Here is a 23013-nt window from a genome sequence, read left to right as displayed (position 1 = left end):
GCCTGGGTTGCTTCACTCAATATAAGGTTCTCAAGATTCATCCCTGTTATCACGTGTGTTTGTAGTGTATTTGTTCTTACAGCTGAGTAGTATTCCATTGTGTGTATATACCACATTTTATTGATCCCTCATCTGTTGATGGGCATTTGGGTCGATTCCAACTTTTGGTGATAGTGAACAATGCTGCTATGAACATTGGTGTACATATATCAGTTTGTGTCCTTGTTTTCAGTTCTGCTGGGTATATACCCAGCAGTGGTATTGCTGGGTCATATGGCAAATCTATGGTTAGTTTTTTGAGAAACCGCCAAACTGTCCTCAAGAATGGTTGGATCCTTCTGCATTCCCACCAGCAATGGATGAGTGTTCCCCTTTCTTCACATCCTCTCCAGCATTTGTATTCTTCTGTTTTTTTCATAGCTGCCAATCTTATGGGAGTAAGATGGTATCTCATTGTAGTTTTGATATGCATTTCCCTGACAGCTAGAGATTTGGAGCATTTTTTCATGTGCTTTTTAGCCATTTGTATTTCTTCTTTGGAGAAGTGTCTGTTTAAATCTTTTTCCCATTTTTTAAATGGGTTATTTTTTTATTTTCAAGATATATGAGTTCTTTATATATGCAAGTTACAAGTCTCTTATCAGATATATGGTTGCCAAATATTTTCTCCCATTGTGTGGGTTCCCTTTTTACTTTCTTGACAAACTCCTTTGAGGTGCAGAAGGCTTTAATTTTGAGGAAGTCCCATTTATCTATTAGTTCTTTTGCTGCTCATGATTTCGGTGTGATATTCATGAATCCATTTCCTATTACCAGGTCCTGTAGATATTTCCCTACACTGCTTTCCAAGGTCTTTATGGTCTTGGCTCTTATATTTAGGTCTTTGATCCATCTTGAGTTGATCTTTGTATAAGGTATGAGATGGTAATCCTCTTTCATTCTTCTACATATGGATATCCAGTTCTCCAGGCACCATTTGTTGAATAGGCCATTCTCTCCCAGTTGAGAGTGTTTGGTGGCTTTATCCAATATTATATGGCTATATATGTGAGGTTCTATATCAGAACTTTCAATTCGATTCCATTGGTCTGTGTGTCTCTCCTTATGCCAATACCATGCTGTTTTCACTACTGTAGCTTTGTTGTATGTTTTGAAGTCTGGTAGTGTGATTCCTCCAATTTTGTTTTTCTCTTTCAATATGTCTTTGGCTATTTGGGGCCTCTTTCCTTTCCAAATACATTTCATAGTTAGTTTTTCTAGTTCCTTAAAGAAGGCTGTGTTGATTTTTATTGTGATTGCATTGAATGTGTAGATCAGTTTTGGTAGGATAGACATCTTAATAATATTCAGTCTTCCTACCCATGAACAAGGAATATTCTTCCATTTATTTAGGTCTTCTTTGATTTCCTTGAACAGTCTTGTATAGTACTCGGTGTATAAGTTTTTTACCTCTTTAGTTAAATTTATTCCTAAGTATTTGATTTTTTTATTTACTATTGTGAATGGTATTTGTTTCTTGATTTCCTCCTGAGCTTGCTCATTATTGGTGTACAGAAATGCTACTGATTTTTGCGCATTGATCTTAAAACCTGTGACTTTACTAAACTCATTTATGAGTTCTAGAAGCTTTGTTGTAGATCTCTCAGGGTTTTCTATGTATAGGATCATGTCATCTGCAAATAATGAAATTTTGACTTCTTCCTTTCCAATTTGAATGCCTTTTATATCTGGTTCTTGTCTCAGTGCTTGAGCAAGTACTTCTAAGACAATGTTAAATAGGAGTGGAGACAATGGGCATCCTTGTCTTGTTCCTGAGTTTAGAGGGAAGGATTTTAGGATTTCTCCATTGTAAACAATATTGGCTGTAGGTTTTTCATATATACTCTTTATCATGTTCAAAAAATTTCCTTGTATTCCGATCTTTTGGAGTGTTTTTATCAAGAAAGTGTGCTGTATTTTGTCAAATGCTTTTTCTGCATCTATGGATATAATCATGTGATTTTTTTCCTTCAATCTGTTTATATGGTGTATTACATTGATTGATTTTCTTATGTTGAACCATTCTTGCATACCTGGAATGAATCCCACTTTGTCATGGTGTACAATTCGTTTAATATGTTGTTGAATACGGTTAGCAAGCATTTTGTTGAGGAATTTTGCGTCTAGGTTCATTAGAGACATTGGTTTGCAATTTTCCTTTCTTGTGGTATCTTCTTTTGGCTTTTGTACTACGGTAATGTGGGCATCATATAATGAGTTAGATAATGTTCCTTCTGTTTCAATTTTTTGGAAGAGTTTCAGCAGGTTTGGTGTTAGTTCTTTCTGGAATGTTTTGTAGAATTCACCTGTGAAGCCGTCTGGCCCTGGGCTCTTCTTAGTTGGGAGATTTTTAATGACTGATTCTATCTCTTTGTTTGTGATTGGTTTGTTAAGATCATCAATTTCTTCTTTCATCAATATGGGCTGCTTATGTGTTTCTAGGAATTTGTCCATTTCCTCTAAATTGTCATTTTTGTTGGAATATAGTTTTTCAAAGTATCCTCTTATGATAGTCTTTATTTCTGTGGGGTCAGTGGTGATATCGCCTTTCTCATTTCTTATTTTGTGTATTTGCATCTTCTCTCTTTTTTTCTTTGTTAGTCTCGCTAAAGGTTTGTCAATTTTGTTGATCTTCTCAAAAAACCAGCTCTTGGTATTGTTTATCTTTTCAAGTGCTTTCTTATGTTCTATTTCATTTAGTTCTGCTCTTATCTTTGTTATTTCCTTCCTTCTTCTTCCTGTTGGGTTACTTTGTTGTTGTTTTTCTAATTCCTTCAAATGTGCTGTTAGTTCTTCAATTTTTGCTCTTTCTTCTTTTCTGGTATATGAATTTATGGCTATAAATTTCCCTCTCAGTACTGCTTTTGCTGCATCCCATAAATTTTGGTATGTTGTGTTATCATTATCATTTGTTTCAAGGTAGTCATTGATTTCTTTTGAGATTTCCTCTTTGACCCACTGTTTTTCTAAGAGTGTGCTGTTTAATTTCCAAATTGTGGTGTGAAATCTGGGCCTCTGTCCCTTGCAAATTTCCAGCTTCACTCCACTGTGGTCAGAGATATTGTTTTGTATGATTTTGATCTTTCTGAATTCATTAAGCCTTTCTTTGTGGCCTAGCATATGGTCTATCTCGGAGAATGATCCATGTGCGCTTGAGAAAAATGCATATCCTGCTGTGTTTGGTTGTAATGATCTATATATGTCTATTAGATCCAGCTCCTCTAATATATGTTTTGTTTCTTTAGTGATTCTCTTTTGAGATGTTCTGTCCAGAGTTGATAGTGGTATATTAAAATCCCCCACTATAATTGTAGATGCATCTATTGTTTCCCTTAGTTTTTCCAGTGTTTGCCTCATGTATTTAGAGGCACCCTTGTTAGGAGCATAAATATTTATGATTGTTCGATCTTCTTGACAGATTGTCCCTTTCACTAAAATGTAGTATCCTTCTTTGTCTATCACAATTGTTTTGCATTTAAAGTCTATTTTGTCTGATATTAATATAGCTACTCCTGCCTTTTTTTGTTATTGTTTGCTTGTATGGTTGTTTTCTAGCCATTCACTTTCAACCTCCATGAGTCTCTGGGTCTAAGATGTGTCTCTTGTAGACAGCATATAGATGGGTCATATTTCCTTATCCAATGTCCCAGTCTGAATCTTTTGATAGGTGAGTTTAATCCGTTGACATTCAGTGTTATTACTTTCAAGGAATTATATGTGTTAGCCATATTTTGATTGGATTTGTGTTTGTCATAGTTTGTTTGTATTTTTTTCCCTTCTATTTTTGTCTTTTTTGTTGCTCTTACACTCTCCTCCAGCTCTGCCTGTCCTGTTTTTTCCTTTCTTCCTGCAGAACTCCCTTTAGAATTTCTTGAAGGGGAGGTTCCTTGTTGGCATACTCTTTCAGTTTCTGTTTATCTGCAAATATTTTGAACTCTCCATCATTTTTCAATGCTAATTTAGCTGGATAGAGTATTCTTGGTTGGAAATTTTTTTCCTTTAGTACCTTGACTATATCTTGCCTCCATGGTTTCAGATGAGAAATCAGCACTTAATCTTATGGTGCTTCCCTTGTATGTGATGGTTTTCTTTTCTCTTGCTGCTTTTAGAATTTTCTCTTTGTCTTGAGCATTGGATAATTTGACAAGTATATGTCTTGGGGTGGGCCTGTTGGGGTTTATGACCAGTGGCTGTGCTTCTTGGATATGTACATCTGTCTCTTTCAGTAGATTTGGGAAGTTTTCAGCCATTATTTCCTGCAACGCTCCTTCTGACCCCTTTCCCTTCTCGTCTCCTTCTGGAATGCCTATAATACGTATGTTTGAGCGTTTTGCATTATCGTTCAGGTCCCTAAGTCCTAGCTGGATTTTTTCTAACTTTTTATCAACCAATTCTACTATCTCTTTGATTTCCGATGTACTGTCTTCCACATCACTAATTCTCTGCTCTGCCTCTTCTAGTCTGCTGATATTTGCTGCAAGTGTATTTTTGATTTCTTGAACTGTGGTGTTCATTCCCATCATATCTGTTATCTTTTTGTGTATGTCTGCAATTTCCCCTCCAAGTGCTGTCTTTATGTTGTTACCCTCTTCCTTTACTTCATTAAATTTGTCGGTGATAAATGTTCTGAGAACTTTCACTTCTTTTGCAAAGTTCTGCTCTCCTTCCTGATTTTTAGTTTGTCAATTGGATTCAGCCATGTTTTCCTGATTACTGGTTTGGTTTGTAGATTTTTGTTGCTGTCAGGTCATCATTTTATCTTGACAGGTTTAATCAGTTCCTTAGCTTCTTTGTCTAGTCTTGGGGATTAATTAGCTGTTGTTTTTGCATAAGTGGTATGTCTTCTCCTTGTCACTTTGTTCTTCTTATTCTAGTTTCTTATTGCTGGTTGAGTTCACTTTAAAGGAAATTATTAGTGCCGGGGAAAGGCAATTGTGTAAGCAAGGAAAAAGTGTATAGTAGTATTGGTGATAAATGTTAACAGAGCAACAAGATGAGATCTGGGAGGATGGATATTAGATTCATGTAAGTTGTGTAGAGTTATAACAGTAGGTATAGTACCTATAATGAGGTAGTCGACTGAATATGGGAGGAATATGGTATGTATTAAAAAGCTACTATTTTCGTGAGAGAGGGAAGGAGAAAAGAAAGGTAGTAGTTTCAAGAGTGGATAACAGACAGAAAACAAAACAAAGGTATTAGAAATTAAGAGTTAGACACTTTGTGGATCAAAGAAAGGGAGATGCAATATAGGAGAGACAGTAGATGATGGTGGATATCAAGATGTAGGGGAAAGGGGATAGTGTAGGTAGCCTAAATCAGTTCACACAGAAATGAGGCAGTGGAGGATGAGAAAACCCAGCAAATGTGAGGTGTTCCCTTCAGCATCTATTGTATAATTAAGTTAAAATAAAACAAGAAGAAAATGAGGGACAAGGGAGAGAGAAAAAAAAGAAAAAAAAAGAAAGAAAGAAGAGAAGAAAGGAAGAAAGAAAAAGGGGGTGAGCAAAGGGTGGGGAACAGGTAGGGGAAAGAAAAAAAAAGATATACATGAACCACAATGGCAGCACCAACTACAACAACAAAAAAACCCTAAATAACTGGGAAAAAAAAAGTTTTTGGGGGATACGCTGGGAAAAAAGACTAGGGGATAATGCAATATTAGCAATCAGGACATTAAAAAAAGTAAAAAATAAGATAAAATGAAAATAAAAACAAAACAAAAGGAAATGAAAAAGAAAAAACGCAAACGTTGAAGGCTATGGCAATCAAGGACCTCAGATGGAACTCAGGGCATGATGGATTCAGGGATGGAAAGTCTGAGATATTGAAGACTCAAGAGGTGTGAGTCTCTGGGGTGTGGGCCACCAGAGTTTAGGGGACTCAGACCTGGCAACCTCAAATCTGGTCAACAGGGAGTCTAGGAGCACCACAGTGTAACACAGCCCTCAGGGATCCCCGCGGCTGGGTGCCAGCCCTATGGGGGAAGTCAGATCCGCAAACTCTATGTTATGTCTGAACCCTGCAATTCACTTACTCACTAGGGTCTATTTATGAGGATATATTGTCAATTCAGCTTCTGAACAGCTCCCAGCCTGTGATCCCCCAGAACGGCCACCTGAGGGCGCCTCTACACTGCAGCCAATTTAATGACACAGATCAGAAGCCAGGCCCGTGGGTGGGACTTTAGCCGGAAACGCCAACAACAGAGGCCAAAACCGGAGTTTCCAAGCTTCTCAAAATATTCCCCAATCGGCTTCCCGATGTGTCCCCCTCCCTCGCCACACCCTATAACAACCTCCCAATTACGTCCCTTTATTGCCAGCAATCTAATTCCACTGCAGGTTGGCAGCTGGGCTTGTGGGGGCGGGGCTCCAGGCAGAAGTGCTATTACTTGTGTCTGCAATCAAAAATTCCCCGCTTCACAACAAAACACCGTCTGTCTCCCCAAATCAGTCTGCAAAGGCGTCCCATCCCATCAACTCCCCAACAGCCCACCCAGGACTTGCAAATTCCCCAGCACCGAGAGCTTCCAAAAAGCGTGGCCACAGTGCCAGTTCCGCGGCTCCACGCCCCCCCCAAGGAGGGAGCAACCCATGTGCAGGTCTCACCTCTGTGCAATAGAACCCCAATTATATCTTATAGACCAATCCTCTCCATTACCTTACCACCAAATCGATGTCCAGACACTTCCTGCCCTGCAAAAATCCTGAAAAAGCCTGGTCGTGGAGAATCTCCAATGGCGCCCAGCTGCCTCTTCCCAGGAGAGATCGCAAGGCAAGCTCACTCAGCCACCATCTTGCTTCCCCCTGGTCACAAAGAATACATTTTTTGAGCCGTGAACAGGCAAATAAATACCAAACCTCCTTAATAAATCTTATACAGACCTAAGCATATTTTTAAGCATTACCTGAAGAAGAAAGAAAAATACCTTTTGAGGAATTGCTGTATTTCAAGGCACCAGATAAGGATGAATTGGAGAGAACTCTCAGGAACATGTTGGCGTAAGGCTGCTCCTTTTCATGTCAAGACAGGAAAAAAGTTCATGACAAAGAAAAGAAAGAAGAAAACAGTGTGCATTCCAAAAAACACAACCAACTGTACTATTTTACATTAATATGCTATCCAAGTACAATTATGATTTGGAGCAATGCTTATTTAGCCAAAGCATTTCCCCCAAATGAAAACAACCCAAGAGGCAACCTTACAAAAAGAGAATAATTACAAATTCAACAGCACTATCATGTGAGCCTTACCTACCAAATCCAGTGTGCCACTGACAAGAAAGGAGACATCTAAAACAAGGAACAAAGCTTATGGATGGCAGCAGCCCCTTAAAACCGTAATGCACAACTCAAAAGTAACCTTAGAACTGAATGAATTCAAGTTCATTCTAGCCTAGACAAATAATTAATGGAAATTTAAGTTTTAAAAATGAAACTTTTAATTATGAAAAATTCAATTAATGTTATATACAAAATAAGTGCTGATAAGTATGCTGAGAATAATCCATAATAGGAACACAATTAAAAAATGGTTCTATGCTGTTGCTTTCCAAAGACCACAGTTAGTTTAACTTTTAATGCCCAGTAAGTGTCCAATAAGTAGGAAGTCCACCATCATCTCATGTTGTATCATTAATGCAAAAGCTAAAGCCCGAGAGCCTGGGAGCGCCTGGTCCACCATTGCTGGTGGAAGGGCAGGCACCTTGTGCTGAAGCGCACATGGCCGAGTGGTCTTGAGGGACAAGCGCTCGGGGCACACTCCCTCAGTCAGCTCCAGCCCACGGGCCCAGTAAGTTACGTTGTCAGGGCTGCAGCACCTTTCCTCCTCGTGTCTTCCTTGATTTCAAGAAGACATAGTCTTCTTTTCTGTCCACGAGGAGTCTCTGGAGCAGGTGCTGCACCTCAGAATCACTGTTAGGACAGATCACGTCAAGGCATCTCCAGGCTGAAAGGAAAAAAAATCAGTTTTCTAGAGAAGAACCAGAGTCTAAAAAAAAAAATTCCTCAGGAAGTGGAGTATACATTGCTTTATTATATAAACATGTTAATACATGGACAAAGGAATAAAATAATTCTACCCACAATAACAATGAACAAATAATCACAACTAACCAAATGAACATATTTTTATTAGGAGCTATTTTTAAAGAGAAATTCGAGAGGTATCTAGTGTTTTGCTTTATAAAATTGTGTATTGGAGAGAATGGAAATTAAGACCTTCATTTCCCACAGAATAATGTACATCGGCAAGCACCAGTTTGAATCCATGTAAAATCCTGTTCCTATAAGCCCAAACATACAAAATACGAGCAAAAGACTGAATTAAGGGCATCAGCATGGCTCTCAATTTCATTTTCTTTACTTTGCTTCTTCCCTTTAATGGGGAAGAGGAATGGACACTATTTTTCCTTCACAAGCATAAAATGCTGCACTTGCAGCAAATGGGGGCTGGAGAAGGAGCCGCTCCAGTGTTCAGGGCCCAGGGACCCAGGAAGGAGGCAGACTCAGCAGGTGGTCACCCCAGGCCCCTTTGTGTCAAAACTGACAAACGTCAGCACAGAATATAAAATGCCATGGTTTTTATAGTATAAAGATATGATAATATGGCTTATTCAAAAGGTGGAAACAAACATGGAACTACTCACTAGAATGCAAACAAAAATACCGAGCTGTGACACCTCTCACATTTCCTTTACTATTAGGAAGTTGAGCTAAATCCACATAGAGAGACTTGATGTGCTCTTACTCCTCTGAAAAGCACAACCCTTTGACCTCTGAGGACCTACATCAAAAAATGGCCTGAACTAAATGACTGAAGATGCACTTAAGCACTGAAGTTTCAGGATCACACACATCGGTGGGGGTGTGTGGGAGGAAGGGATGGATGGAGTTCACAGGGGTAGTACGTGAGCCCCCAAAAGTATTTGCAAAAGGGTTTCTATAATATCCTAACATTTTTCTGGGGAGAAGGTCATAATTTCTTCCCTGATCTCAAAGGAATCTGAGAACCACAGCCTGAGAAATTAACCTTGACATGACTGTCTAGAGTCAGCTCTATTTCTAACAAGCTGCCCAACCTTATATGATAAAGGTCTTTTCTGGGCCTCTTATATGTAAAGGTTTGTTCTGATCCCTTTGTTCTTTCAGGGTTTAATGAGGAAGGCTGCAGCACTGTTCAACTATTAAATCAAGGGTCACCTCTCACCTGTGCCTCTGCACATCGTGGAAGGGAAACAGGCATGAGGGAGGGGAAGACAAGCTGATGGTCAAGGACCACAAGGCCAGATGTGCTCAGAGACCTCGTCCTTCAGCCTGTGTAAGAGCATACCCTGCCTGCCTCTTTCTTAAGAGAACTGTCTGAAAAATTCAACTGTGCTGAGAAATCACCTGTAACTTACAGAAATGTCCAATTCTAACAGCAGAGTGGATTTTATGGCATCATCTGTAGTGAGATGAACTGCCTTTGAAATTGGAACTTGAAAAACCGAATTTACCGAAGTCACAGATGCTTGGCTTTCCCCCTTGAAAGCCAAATGTGGTGACACATAACTCAATACAATTTTCAATTATACCAGTGCTACACTAAGTGGCTTACCTATGGGATCTTATAAAATGCCCTGGCCAATTAAGCATTGTCCTCTAGGATAAATGACTACAGATGTTATTTTTCAAAAACTTACTCTTACTCATTCATAAAGAAGCTTATGTGTATTTCTAAGTATTTATCTAGTAGACATTGGAATTTCTGAAATACATACTGAGAACACCAGAAGCTAGCATTTTCCTGAAAAGGCTAGTAGTCTTCTAATTAACTATGTAGAAGGAAATGGTATTCATGTCAGTGTTTCAGGAAAGGTGTCCTATAGTAGAGGACAGATGTTTTAAAATGGCTAGAACGTGTCTGGACAGGTGGTCATGGAAACGGAATGCTTATATTTTATCTAGTTTTCTTCCTCTTAAATGTAACTACTCCATGTGACTCGTAGCTCCCATATTGGACAACACAGGTTTCAGGTAACCACAAAGAAATCCAATTCTGTACTAGAACCCCACCCCTTTCCTAACTAGTTGTTCAAGTTTTAAACTAGAAAACTACAGATTAAGAGCTGCTAGTCAATTAACTTTGCTAAGTGTTAAGTGGGAAGCTGGGAGAGGGGTCAGAGCAGAGAATAGAATGTGGTGTGGACCTTGAGGCAACACCCACCTGCCTTCAGGCTCCAGCAAAGGCAGGGGTGCTGCCCAGACATGGTCCTTGGCACCAGGCACCCGAGAGCTTTCAGCACCTCAGCTCATGCCTCTGCTCAGAGGCAGCCCATGTCCAAGCAAGGATCCATGACCATAAAGGCACAGCGCCTCTGTGCCTCTGAAGGTCCACATAGCTCCAGAGACCCTGTGGGCATGGCAGAGACTTTGCTGAGCCTGTGTCACAGCTCAGCAACTCACAGCTCAGCAACTCACTGCGGACAGTGCCACCACCCCTCCATTCCTCAGGGATGCCCTAAGATGCACCTCATAGCCTGACTTCCGGAACCCAGGCTGTGAAAACTGTGCCAGAGAGGTCCAAGAAAGAAGCTAGAGTTGGAGATTGGAGCTGAACACCAGAGGATGGGATACTCATCTCCTGAAGCCTGAGGGGAGAGAAAGCTAAAACCAGCCTTACATGGGAGAGAAGGGGACCCTGACACATGGGAGAGGCGCCTGCAGCTGAACATCTTGAGTCCTTTCACCCCTTAAGCCAAAAGGATGCAAATGGAGATGCTCCATGACAGCGCCAGAGGGCAGTTATCAAGGCCACCAAGACCAAGCTGGAGACAGCAGCATGGGTCTGAGGGGTTCAGTGGGGGACCCCACAGTCCAGGTGACAGTACATAGCCAGCCATACCAGGTTGCACAATTACCTCAGTAAGTGGGAGGGCTGGAGTGGCCTGACCCTTAGAATTAATGGAGATGGCCAAGAGGACTAAGAGGCTCTAGGGCCAAAAACAAATGAGTAGCCTACAAGGGCACTGGACCAATACTTAAAATGAAGACAAATCAAGGGTGGATGACCAGAAACTGAGGGCAGCTGCCTGTCTAAGATCCCAGTCCTTGTCCAGCTTCCAGTCCTAGAGTTCAGTGAGTGAAGGAGAGAGCAGTCCCAAGGGAAGGACTCTGCATTCAGTAAGGATTCCCAGTCCCTTCAGAGGGAAAATGGAGCTACCAAATGCTTCAAGAGTGTTAAGAGAAGGACCGTGCTGATGCTGATACCCGGGGATCAAGAGGGTCCCCGTGGCCCACTGACCAGAGTAAGAACAGTTGGGGCCAGGCAGCAAGGTCAGTTCTGTCCCAGTCCAATCCAGTAGGTTCACAGAAGCCAAGACCCCACAGTGGTCATTTCCTGAGCATTCGAATGTATAATCAGAATCATCACACCTGGGCATTGGTACCAGCCATCACTGAACTCCTGACCTGTGGGTAGAGTGATCCTGGTGGAGAAGTCCAAGAGGAAGACTCTGAATTTCACACCACTCTTACTCCCACCAAGATAGAAAATGTTTTTTAAAAAGCATATATGTAACATTCTGGGAAAAATGGTAGAAAACAACATAATCGTCAAAAACCTAAAGGTTACAGGGGAGCGTCTCCACCACATCTCCATTTAATTTGCTGATCTGGTCTCTATGAATACCAGATGGATTCTGGGGAATGAGCTACTGCAAACTCAAGTAGTAGTTCCAATGGTGGCCTCCATGCCAGATATGATTTCTTTCTAAGGCAGACTGACTTGGCCTCAGGTCCATGGGATGTAGCCACTGATTTACCCAATGCACCCTTTCTACCATCCCTACAATGGAAGAGGATGAGATTCAGTTCACATTCACTTGGAACAGACAAGGGCATACATTTACAATTCTGCCCCAGGACTATGATAGTGCACTTTCCTGCTCTTACATAAGATAGGCTAAATAAATCCAGAGCATCTGGACATTCAGCAGAACAGTGTCCTAGCTCACTACATCAATGACATTATGCTAATCAGACAGTGAGCAAGCAGCAGCTCACAGGCCAGCACCCAGGAGGTGGGAAGTCAACCTCAGTGAGGCAGACTGAGCGACCGCCACGTCCATGCTACCTTTAGGGCCTAAGTCCAGTAGTCTGGTAGGCAGGACATCCCATCCCAAGTCAACAACATAGTACTGCATCTTGGATCTCACTCCACGCAGAAACAAGTCTGGAGGGCCTCTTCAGGCTCTGGGGCAGCCCGTTCCACACCTGGGAGCAGAAAGGCTGCTTGAGTGGAGCAGGCCCAGGTGACAGTGCCCTAAAAGGTCCTGCTGCTGCCCTGTACCACACAGTAGAGAAAACTGCATGCTATTAGAGATCAGTGATGGGGCAGAGGTGCCATGCAGGTGAGCCCCAAGTGGGGATCTCAGCACAGGCCCCAGTGTTCTGGAGCAGGGCCATGCTAACTGCAGCAGAGAATTACATCCTTTTGAAAGCCACTCCTGACAGGTACAACAGGGCCCTGGGAAAGACACAGCACCTGTGATCCCACAGTGGGATCACAAGGCCAGGACTGCCCATCAAAAGCTATGGGAACTGCCAAGCCAGGGTGTACAAACTCAGCAGCAATCCCTTTGGGACCTGGAGCCAGCTGGTTCAGTTTTGAGCCAAACTAGGTCCCAAGGGCACAAGCAAGCTGAGCCAGCAGGTGGCCCAGGAGCCCATGCCATCCCACAGTACTGCAGCTCACACCTACAGCTGCAGGGAATTAGCCTAGGACCAGCTGGTTATTCTAGATAACACTTCAACAGAGAGAGTAAATTAGAAAGGAGGTACTGCTAGAGGCACACAGGGACTACTGCAAGACATTACAGCTGCTAGGCTCACAACTTCTCCAGTAAAAGTAATACTTTTTTAAGCGGGGTCTTAAGTCTTTTTTTGGAGATGTGTCTGTGAATGTTCATTCAAGCGTATGCACTGACAACTATACCTAGTACGGGCAAAATAAAAACATTAAAAAAAATACAAAGACACTATAGCTAAAAAGAGAGGTAAAAAAAGGAATAGTAGTCTGAGATTTCAAAAGGAAAAAGTCCAAAATGCTTCAAGAGGGCATAAGCCAACTCAGAATAATACCACTTATGATGATAGTTACTTAAAAAAAAAAATCTTTGTCCATTTCTGCTTAAAATACAAGGAAACATACTCTAGAGAAATATCCATTAAAATTAAGTAAATAGAATGCCAAAGCAATTTTGAAAATGAAGAATAAAGCTGGAACACTCAAATTACCTGATTGCAAGCCTCATTTTTCAGAATGAACAAGGCAGTACGCTTTTGACAAAGTATGGTGGAGTGAATTCTGGATCCCAATGGGACATGTTTCTGGCCTTGGTCGGCATGCTGGTGTGTGGACCCTTAGTGAGTGGTCTCTTTCACAGTTCTTCAGGTAAGCAGGGTCCTAACTCCATCAGGCTGGGCTCCAAGCAGGATTAACTAGGGTCCTTTCTAAGCAGAGGGAAAGTCAGGAGGAGAAAGAAGCCACGGAAGAAGCTGCAAGTTGACCAAACCCAGACGAAAAAGGACAAGATGCCCCCATGAGCACTGCCATAGGAAAGAAAAAGCCAAGGAGCCCCCAGGCTGCTAGCCAGCTTAAAGAGCAAACCTTGGGAGGAAGCCAAGCTTCCAGCCACAGAAACTGTGAGCCAATGAAATCCTGCTGTTAAGCCAACCCACTGCATGGCATTTGTTTTAGCAGCTGGAAACAGAAACACAAAAGAATAGTCTCCAATGGAACAGAACAGAGAGATCAGCAATAAGCCAATGTATGTGACTGATTTTTCACAAAGCTGCAAAGTTAATTCAACAGAAAAAAGACAATCTTTACCACAAATGATACTGAATATACATATGCAAAAAATATAAAGCCTTAATGATACTCACACCTTACACAATAATTACCTAAGACTGAATCAAGATACAAATGGAAAACCTAAAACAATCAAACTCCCGGGGAAAACAAAGTAGAAAATCTTTGTGACCTTTGCTTAGGCAAAGATTTCTTAGATACAACAATAAATGGACTATAAAAGAAAAATGCTGATAAACTGGATTAAAAATTTAAAACTTCTGCTCTGCTAAAGAAACTGTTAAGAGAATGGAAAGACCAGCCACAGACTAGGTGAAAATATTTACCCAACATGTATCTGACTAAAGGCCAATATCCCGAATATATAAAGAACTCTTACAACTTAACAAGCAAACAACACAACACAAAATGGTCAAGAGATCTGAACAGTTATTTCACTAAAGGAAACATGGATGGCAATCCAAAACATGAAAAGATGTTCAACATCATTTGTCATTAACTGGAAATGTAAACAAAACCAATAATAAGAATAAGAAAATTACAAATTAAAACCAGCTAAAGTTAAAAATCCTGGCAATGCCTCTACTGACAAGTACATAGAGCAACTGAAACTCTTACACATTGTTGGGGGAAATGTAACATGGTAGAGCCACTTTGGAAAACAGCTTGGGAATTTCTTATAAAAGTAAAAATGCACTGAATGTACAACTCGGCAATCTCATGCCTAGCCATTTACCCAAGAAAAATGAAAAGGAAAAAATGTGCACCTGAATGTTTATAGCGGTTTTACTCTTACTCATCAGAAACTGGAAACAACCCATGTCCCCTCAATCAGGAAACAGATAAACTATAGTATATATAATGGAACATTACCTATCAATAAAAAAGGAACACACTGCAGACACAATTGAGAACATAGACTAATCTCAAATGCATTTTGCTCAGTGAAAGAAACCAGACTCAAAACACTGCATGCTACAATTCCATTTGTATGACATACTGAAAAAAAGCAAAACTGTAGGGACAGAAAGTAGGTCACTTGCCAGGACAGGAAGGGCAGGGACAAGCTCTAGGGATGCTGACCCTGAACCCCAGTGAAAGCCACTGCCTTGGACGCTGGGAACTCCAGGTAAAACAGCCACAGAACATCCACGGGAAACGGGGGATGAAGAGTGACTCTATCATCGAACCCGGCATCAGGATGTTTGGAAAATATTGGGCAACTCACCTGTAACAGTTTATATTTCCACTATTTATTCTCTGCATTTGTAAAATAGAAACAATCTTTTCTATTTTACATTACTCCTGTGTTTTTTCAACCTGTTATCTTCTGTTGCAGTTTGATATAGCTATGATATCCAAAAATACATACTGGATTATGTTTGTAAACTGCTCTGTACCTGGGAAGGATTAAATTATGATTAGGGCTTTGATTGGGCCCCATCATCAGAGTGTTGACTCCCTACCCCTTGGTGGGCAGGGACTCAAAGATAAAAGACATGCCAAAAAACAGAGTTGGAGATTTGGATGTGGGAGATTTTGATGCTGGAATTTTCAGCTGGAGCCCAGGAAGAACACAGAAGAATAGAGATAGCTCCTTAGATACAGCAGAAGGCCTGGAGAGAGACAGCTGAGCAAATACAGCTCACCTTGTGGAGAGAGGCAAAGCCTAGAGATCCTATAGTCTACAGCTGGTCTTATGGAGAAAACAGAGGGGCTGATCCCACAGAGAAATGAATCCCAGGAAGAGAAGAACCCAGGAAGCCTGAGCCCTGGCAGATGTTGCAGAAACCAAGAGGTTAACTATCTAAAATAATGGAAATGCTGACCTCTTAACCATTACTTCTTCAAAAATAAAGTAATATAATAATAAGGACACTTTTGTAATGCACAGAGGGGTAAATTTTTTCTGCAAAAGCAGGCATGGATAATGTGTAAGTGAATGAGCTTAGCACAACGTTCCAATAAAACTATATCACAATCAGGTGACAGGCCTGCAGGCTATAGTTGATCCCTGTTTGTTATTAAAATTAACACCCATGGTAAATCAACATTATACAGTATAAAGCAGAAAACTACACTGCTTACTTGGGTAACAGACTCCTGCAGATGTACCTGTAAGTATTCTGGAGGTAAAGCAGGAATTATCAGAGAAACCTGTGAAAGTGGGGGCACTGAATGGGTAAGGGAGAACTCAAAGTCTTCAATGAAAGCATTCGACCAACTATTGTTGGCTGTATTTTGTTCCAAAACCTCAGAATCCTTTCTTCATGAATCACCTAATCTCAGATGTTCAATTTGTGACTCAAGGTATAATAATTCTGGTTCATCAGAGCCCGTCCTCAAGGAGGCATTACATGCCATTGTGAGAGTTCCACTCATATCCTCTTTTCCTCTACTTGACATAAAATGTTTTCTGAGGGCAGCCCAAAGTCCATCAATCCATGGTGCAACCACAAGCTCTAACCTGTATTATTATATAAATAAATTAAAAACCTAAGTTATCTATCATAAATCTACACCAGTGGGATGATGGCAGAGTCTCCCCATTTCTTAAAAAGGAAGACTACTCAAGATGCAAAAAATACCTACATGAACAATTAAGTTTTTAAAAAGGTAGCATATATGTGTTCACTAGTTTTGATGCTATAATACAATTATAAAGATCAAAAAAAGAGTGAAAATGTTTTTTAAAGAGGCATGCTATATGCTGATGTGACTAACAGAACTCAACCAAAATCCAAGTCTACTCTAAACCTCAAAGGTCGTCATGACACCAAGGGCATCATCTTTTTCTGCTTAGACACCTTCCTAACCTTCTCTTCCCTATAGATTAGGGGTTCTTAACAAAGAGTCTGTGAGCTTGAATTGAAATCCAAAAAATATAGTATTCTTGTGGGGGCTGTTGGTGCACTTGTGATGGTTTTAATTAACGCACAGTATAGTGTGGACTTGGGAAGGGTTCTGTGGTTTTCACCTGACTGGCAAAGGGGTGTGTGGAACAAAAATGGTTAAGAATCCCTGCTATAGAATAAAGCGTCACTAAGTAATCACTCCAAGTCTGTTGACTAAATAAACAATTGAAACTTCTGTCAGCTCTGAACAATTTATTTAGTAAAACTTCCAGGGAGGCTGACCACCACTGAAGGAGGGAGAAGCAAGGGAGGGAGAAGAGTCATCTTTTAGGAAAGTTAAATGAATCATTTGGGTACATTACAAAAAAAAGAGACACCTCAATTATTCCCTAAGCAGAGAAAGTCTGAGTAGAGTCAATGAAAAGGAGAGACTGACAGGGATCTTGGAAATGACGGTCTCATCATTTTAAATCAAAACTCAAACAAGGTATTAAACTCCAATTCAAAAAGCTAAATGGCTTAAGAAGAGGCACATTTTAGACCTCTGTTTTATTATGAATCAGGCTACAATTTCATGGAACTCATTAGGTGTGCACATGGTACACAGTTCTAAATTTGGTTACACATCACATCCATCACTGAGGAGTTTTTAGAAAGGGAAGTTTATAAAATTATGGGTCCAATCAGATATATTTAAAATTCTATTCTCACAACTCAGAAACAGTAAGATGGTAACAAAATACACAACTGTAATAGTCACTACAGGGCAGGCCTTGTTCTAAGATGATAATGTTCATTCATTCATTTAATTGGCCAAAAGCCTTACCTACTGTGTACTATTTTATCTATATCACAGGAGGAGAAAACAAAGCACAGGACATTTAATATTCATTTGACCAAGGTGTCAGAAAGTGGGAGATCAACTGAGTCCACACTCTTCACCCCTACTATGTGGGGGCATGTTAAGCAAGGATGTCTTCTTGAAAATATTCATAAACATTGAATGTCAATGAGGTTCTTGCAAAAATAAACAATATCAAGGGACAAAATTAAAGATGACATGCTTGGAAATGTGGCAGAGCTTTGTCACAATCACAAATATATATACAATTAGAACATGGGAAAAATACACAGCATCCAGCTGCAGAAAATAAAGGAAGAAGTGGACAATAGGTATGACTTCAGTGAAAACATAACAAGGATCTCTGAACAGGAAAGTAAAGTGGTAATATGTAGAAATGCAAGACAATAGCAAATTTGTCATTCGTAAATACATCTCTTATGAGTGAAAACTCATTTAATACATGTATCAAGTAAGAAAACAAAACAAAAACAAATGTGAGGATGTGAGTGCTGTCACTAGCTAAAACAATTAAAGGCCAGGGGCAAGTGCATCAGAGGGCAGCACCTGTCAGATCTTTGAATAAACATGTGAGGAGGACCTGAGCCGGAGGTCTCAGGGTGAAGTTTTGACAACTTTACCAAGTTGTAAAAACAAGATCAAATAGAAGTCATGAACACAGAAATTGAGGCAGCAAATGGATGCTGCGATGGTGAGGGATGGAGCACCAAGGAGGGCTTCTGAGACCACCACCGACTGATCTGTCCTCTCTCAGCAAGGGCAGCTCTGTTCCCCAGGTCTTCCCCGGGGTGCACAGGAGATGGGGCACTCAGGTACACTGTTAAGTCCTAAAGAAAAGGCTAATGGTAGCAAATACACACTTCAAAAGAAAGGCAACTACATGGACGCATGTTCTCTAGTTCTTCCCACTAGGAGATACTGAAGGAGAGACACCTTAAAACAAAAGCAGATCAAGAGGTGAATCAAGCTCTAGCCCATCTTCTTGAGTGCGAGAGATTAAAAAAAAAAACTCATTAACTCTCATACTGTGGAAATAAGCATTTATTCAGAAAATAAGTGTTTATGAGGCACACTGTTCTCACCTCACAGTCATCTGCACATCCAAGTCATAGAAACGCTGGGCTCCGACCTCTTGAAGTCATCTGCCAATCATCTTTCCCCCATTACAGAAATATGTGTATTCTGAATTGCCCAGACCTAAAAGAGCACAAATAAATTCTTAGTGCAAAATAAAGTTTAATGCAGATAGAGAACAAATAAAATAGCTTAAAAAAATACAAAGAACAGATAAATAAAATACCTAAAACAATATTCTATGCACAAATCAATGGAACGAAAAATAATGCATAGGTTCACATTTTCTCTTGAGTAATAGTAAATATGCAGATATGTTCCTTCTACTTCACGGCATAAAATCAAAAGACAAACTGAAATAAAACAAATATCTTTTGAGAATTGTTTAAAAAATTTTCATATCTCATATGTCTTAAAGAATTGGATAGGTTTTGAAAAAACATAGTACCTCAATTTCTAGACTTTTCTGAGTTAGAGTAGGGGTCTACAAACTATAGCCTGTGGGACAAATCCTACCCTGGACCTATTGTGTAAATAAAGTTTTACTGTAACACTGCCAAGTCAATTGATTCATGTACTATTCATGTTGCCTTCAAGCACCAATGGTAGTTACATAGTGGTGACAGAGACCACATGGCAGGCAGAGCCCAAACCATTTCGCATCTGGCCCTTTGCAGAGAGAATTTCCTGATCTTTGATTTAGAACATACAGGTGTGGCAGCAGTATAAACAATCAGTTGCTACAAATGTTTCTGTGTTAAAGTAAATTAAGAATGGTTTCTATACTGCATGGCAAGAAAATAGACTAAGTTGTTGTTATACTTGGTAGAAATTTTAAAATTAAAAGCTTAAATTCTTGGATGTTTAATTATCACCATGTTCTTTCCAATGAAGAAAGGGTTAAGAAGTGGGGGGACCACCGATGGGTCTTGGATTGGATTGACTACAAAAGGTGAGCAGGCTGCAAATGTCTGTCTTTAACAAAGTTTTTAAGGAATTTTCAAGCAATATGTTCACTCGTGAAAACTGGAAAACACAAGAAAGGATATAAACATAACATTATAATAAACCTACTACCTAAATATAGTGACTGTTAAATTTTGCTATTCTGGTGTTACATTTTGATGGAGCCTGATCTTAACATACACACAAATGGTATTTTATAACCCATTTATTTTAGTTAACATTTTCATATAACTCATTCCCCATTATTAAGCTTTGAGTAAAACAAATTTAAATGCTATAAAATATTCCCCTACGCTTAGACATGACTGTTCTCGGTCAGGGTCACGAAACTCAAATTTCTGATTAACTGTTTATTAGAGCAAATTCCACCCTTGCTAGATCCTGATAGGTGGGGGGGATTCTTGAAGGTAAAGGGCACAGACCTCAAGCCAGGAATATGGGACCAGAATCCTCCCCATGGGGTCCCACCTGACTGTACTTATCCTGCTGATCTTTGATCTTGATATTTTTAAACAATACTGCACAGTTTAATCTAGGATGGACATTAGATTCACCTGGGTGCTTTTCAAAACAACTGATTCTGGGCACTACCTGAGAACACTTCAGTCAGAGTCACTGCAGGTGGGCCCAGGAAATGGAATTTACTAAAACTCCCCAAGGATCTCAATGTGCAGCAAGGATTGCAAACCAGGCTCCTGCACTACAGGTATGGTTCTTAGACAAAGGAACCTTGCAGTCACCTAGGAGCTTTTCACCAAGAAACAGCATTCAGGCTTACCCTTTCAGGCACTCAACATTAGAAGGAGTCAAAAGGTACTGTTCATCATTTAATATTTTGGAAGTGACCCAAGGTTGAATTTGATGAGCACCCTTGGTTAAGACTGCTACTCAAGGAGTTCCGCAGAGGTGGGCTGAAGATTGGGGGAGCATTCACACAAGATCCACTTATTTCCATATTTTGTTTTATATTCAAATATTCAAAGTAAAACCAAAAAGACAAAACCCCTGCAACTGTATTTCATGGTTCTGAAAGATGCTTTCAGACACCAGAGTTAAAGCTAGTAATAATACAGTAAAGCAAGACCAGGAAATGTTACCCAATAATCCATATCACAGGGGAGCAAAGAAATCAGCTGGCAGCATCCTGTCCTGTACTTTAACAACCTTGGGGGCTGTGTCTGGTGGGTCCCCAGTGCCCATGGTGGAAGCAACAATGATGATGGGAGCTGTTTTGATTCTTAGAGTATACTACAAAACAAGGACAGTGTTTCAGGGATCTAATGCCAGACGTATTTTTGACTTACCATGTCAGCAAGGCGATATGCTCAGCTTCCTCTCTTACATTTCCTTTCCATTTCCTCCTAACCAGGTTAGGAGATGTAGACAGAAGTGAGCATCAGGGCAGGGATGAGGGTGAAACGGTATGGCCCTGCGCTCCCTGCTCAAATGAGCCGTCCAATGAAACAAAGGGCATTTGCTCCCTCGATGCTCATCAGGAGGTCAGGGGAATTTAACATTTCCCTCTCTCCTTGGGCCTTACCAGAGAAGCAGAGTTGGACCCCACTGCAGTGTCCATCTAAAGCGTTCATCCAGTTTAGGAAAGTCAGAAGGGGACAAAGCAGCTATCACTGTGTCCTGGGCCAAATGTGACCGTGAGCTCTCATCTGCAAGTCCACTAACAGGGCCATCAAAGTGTTTGTCTGGGGAACAGTTTTGAAATGAGAGATAACCAGGGAAACCTAATGCTAAGCATGGTTCTAAGATGGGAGAAACAACTACGAACAATTGCACAACAAAAATAAACCCGGGGCCCTGATGACAGTGCTACACATTGTGGTGAGCTGCCAGGGGGAAAGGATGCTGCCTAGGTGGGGACATCTTTTCAGAAGAAAGTAAAAAAAAAAAAAAAAACAGAAATAAAAGCAAAGCATAGGGATTTTGTTAAATTGGGGGTAGTTGGTATGCTGGGGGGGGGGAGGGGAGATGCAAATTCAGAAACAAAGAGAACAGAAACCCAGTGCCCAGGATTAAAATGGCAGGACAAGGAGGGAGGAAGAAATGGGATACTCTGGTGAAGAAAGGAAGCAATGAAAACCGAGTTCTCAAATCTTCAGCAAGATAGAAAACCACAATAAAACCAGTCATCTGAACTGCTAACGGCAGAAGGCAGAGAAGTAAACGGAGCACTTCAAAGTTGGAAACTAGAAGTGTTATTCCACAGACACCAGGAAACCTGGCCATCAAGAATGACCACATTCCCAGAGAGTGGAGAAATCAGGAATGGCAAACTGAGATCACCAGTGTTTTCACATCTTATGTATCAAGTTTCTTCATTTTAATCCTCCCCTCAATTTAAGTATTTCAAATAGAAAATTGCATTGTCTCTATTTATAATGCCTCAAGAGTACCACTTAATTTGGCTCCAAGGAATCCATTTTATTTTCATGCTGACATAACAGCTAACTTTTGACCAGATGGCATCATGCTTACAGGATGTTACAACAAATTGTGTGCTGCATGCTATAGAGTTTGTGGAACTTCACCTTGAAAAGCACCACCAAGGAGCAGAAAGCAGAGAGCTAGGAGCTAACACTTAGATCATGTGCCATTACTGGAGAGACCTTGCCACCCTGGTCTTAGTTACACAGCAGTGGACTGAGTCGGGGAGGTCAACCCCAAGGGGCCAGGCCAGGGCTAGTGTTCCATCATGATGATTTTGCCTTTGTTAGTAGTAATGGCCTCAGATGGTGTTTCTTCCTGTGCCTCCTGCAGTATCCTCCCTTCTCTGTGAGTACATCTGGAGACAGCTGGCACTCAGCACAAAGCAGCTAGGCAGTCTCCTTCTATGAGCTGGCCTCATAACTCACCTGTGCTGTTGACAGCCTAGCCTTCTGAACTGAAGATGTGGAAGAGCTGGATGAGCTTGAAAAATGGAGTTTAAGTGAGAAAGTAGTACTGGCAGTTTGGTTTTGGAAGTACTGAACCGCGCTGCTGCTCAGTGACTTGCATGTCATCTTACGCTATAAAGAAGTTCCTGCCTGCTGCTGGAGCCTATGTTGCCTCAAACAGTATAATCCAGAGGGCTAAAAAGGATCAAAGGAGAGCATAGAATTGAGTTGGGTCCTATATTCCGTCACAGAGGAACTTTTGCAGAAGCTGGACATAAAATACAAGTAGTCTCTGGCCTTAAGAAACTGAATCTTCCCAGATCCTAGGGTCAGACCACTTGGGTTTGAATTCACGCACTGCTATTTACAACTGAACCTTTGGGTAAGCTACTTAACTATCTGTGCCTCCGCTCCTTCATCCTTAAAACGGGAATACTAATTACTTGATAAATTATATAATTCATGTAAAGCA

General features: G+C 40.7%; 1 protein-coding gene across 3 annotated transcripts in view; it reads right to left on the bottom strand.

The window, feature by feature from the left end:
* Positions 1-23013, bottom strand: part of LOC101445888 (methionine synthase reductase-like) — a 215384-nt gene that overhangs the window by 21247 nt on the left and 171124 nt on the right. For 2 of the 3 annotated variants that reach the window (XR_011648517.1, XR_011648518.1), the window contains 4 exons: positions 18696-18810; positions 7862-7989; positions 6971-7055; positions 6708-6848 (listed from right to left, as the gene is read on the bottom strand). The gene's annotated coding sequence lies outside the window, so the exon portion shown is untranslated. Of the gene's footprint in view, positions 1-6707; positions 6849-6970; positions 7056-7861; positions 7990-18695; positions 18811-20957; positions 21015-23013 lie in introns of those variants that run through there. The other variant, XR_011648519.1, reaches the window with a different exon arrangement.

Source organism: Dasypus novemcinctus, chromosome 3 (assembly GCF_030445035.2).
Source record: "Dasypus novemcinctus isolate mDasNov1 chromosome 3, mDasNov1.1.hap2, whole genome shotgun sequence".
NCBI classification, from domain to species: Eukaryota; Metazoa; Chordata; class Mammalia; order Cingulata; family Dasypodidae; genus Dasypus; species Dasypus novemcinctus.
The sequence above is the reverse complement of the archived record's forward strand: the minus strand, read 5'-3'. Positions and strand labels throughout refer to the sequence as shown.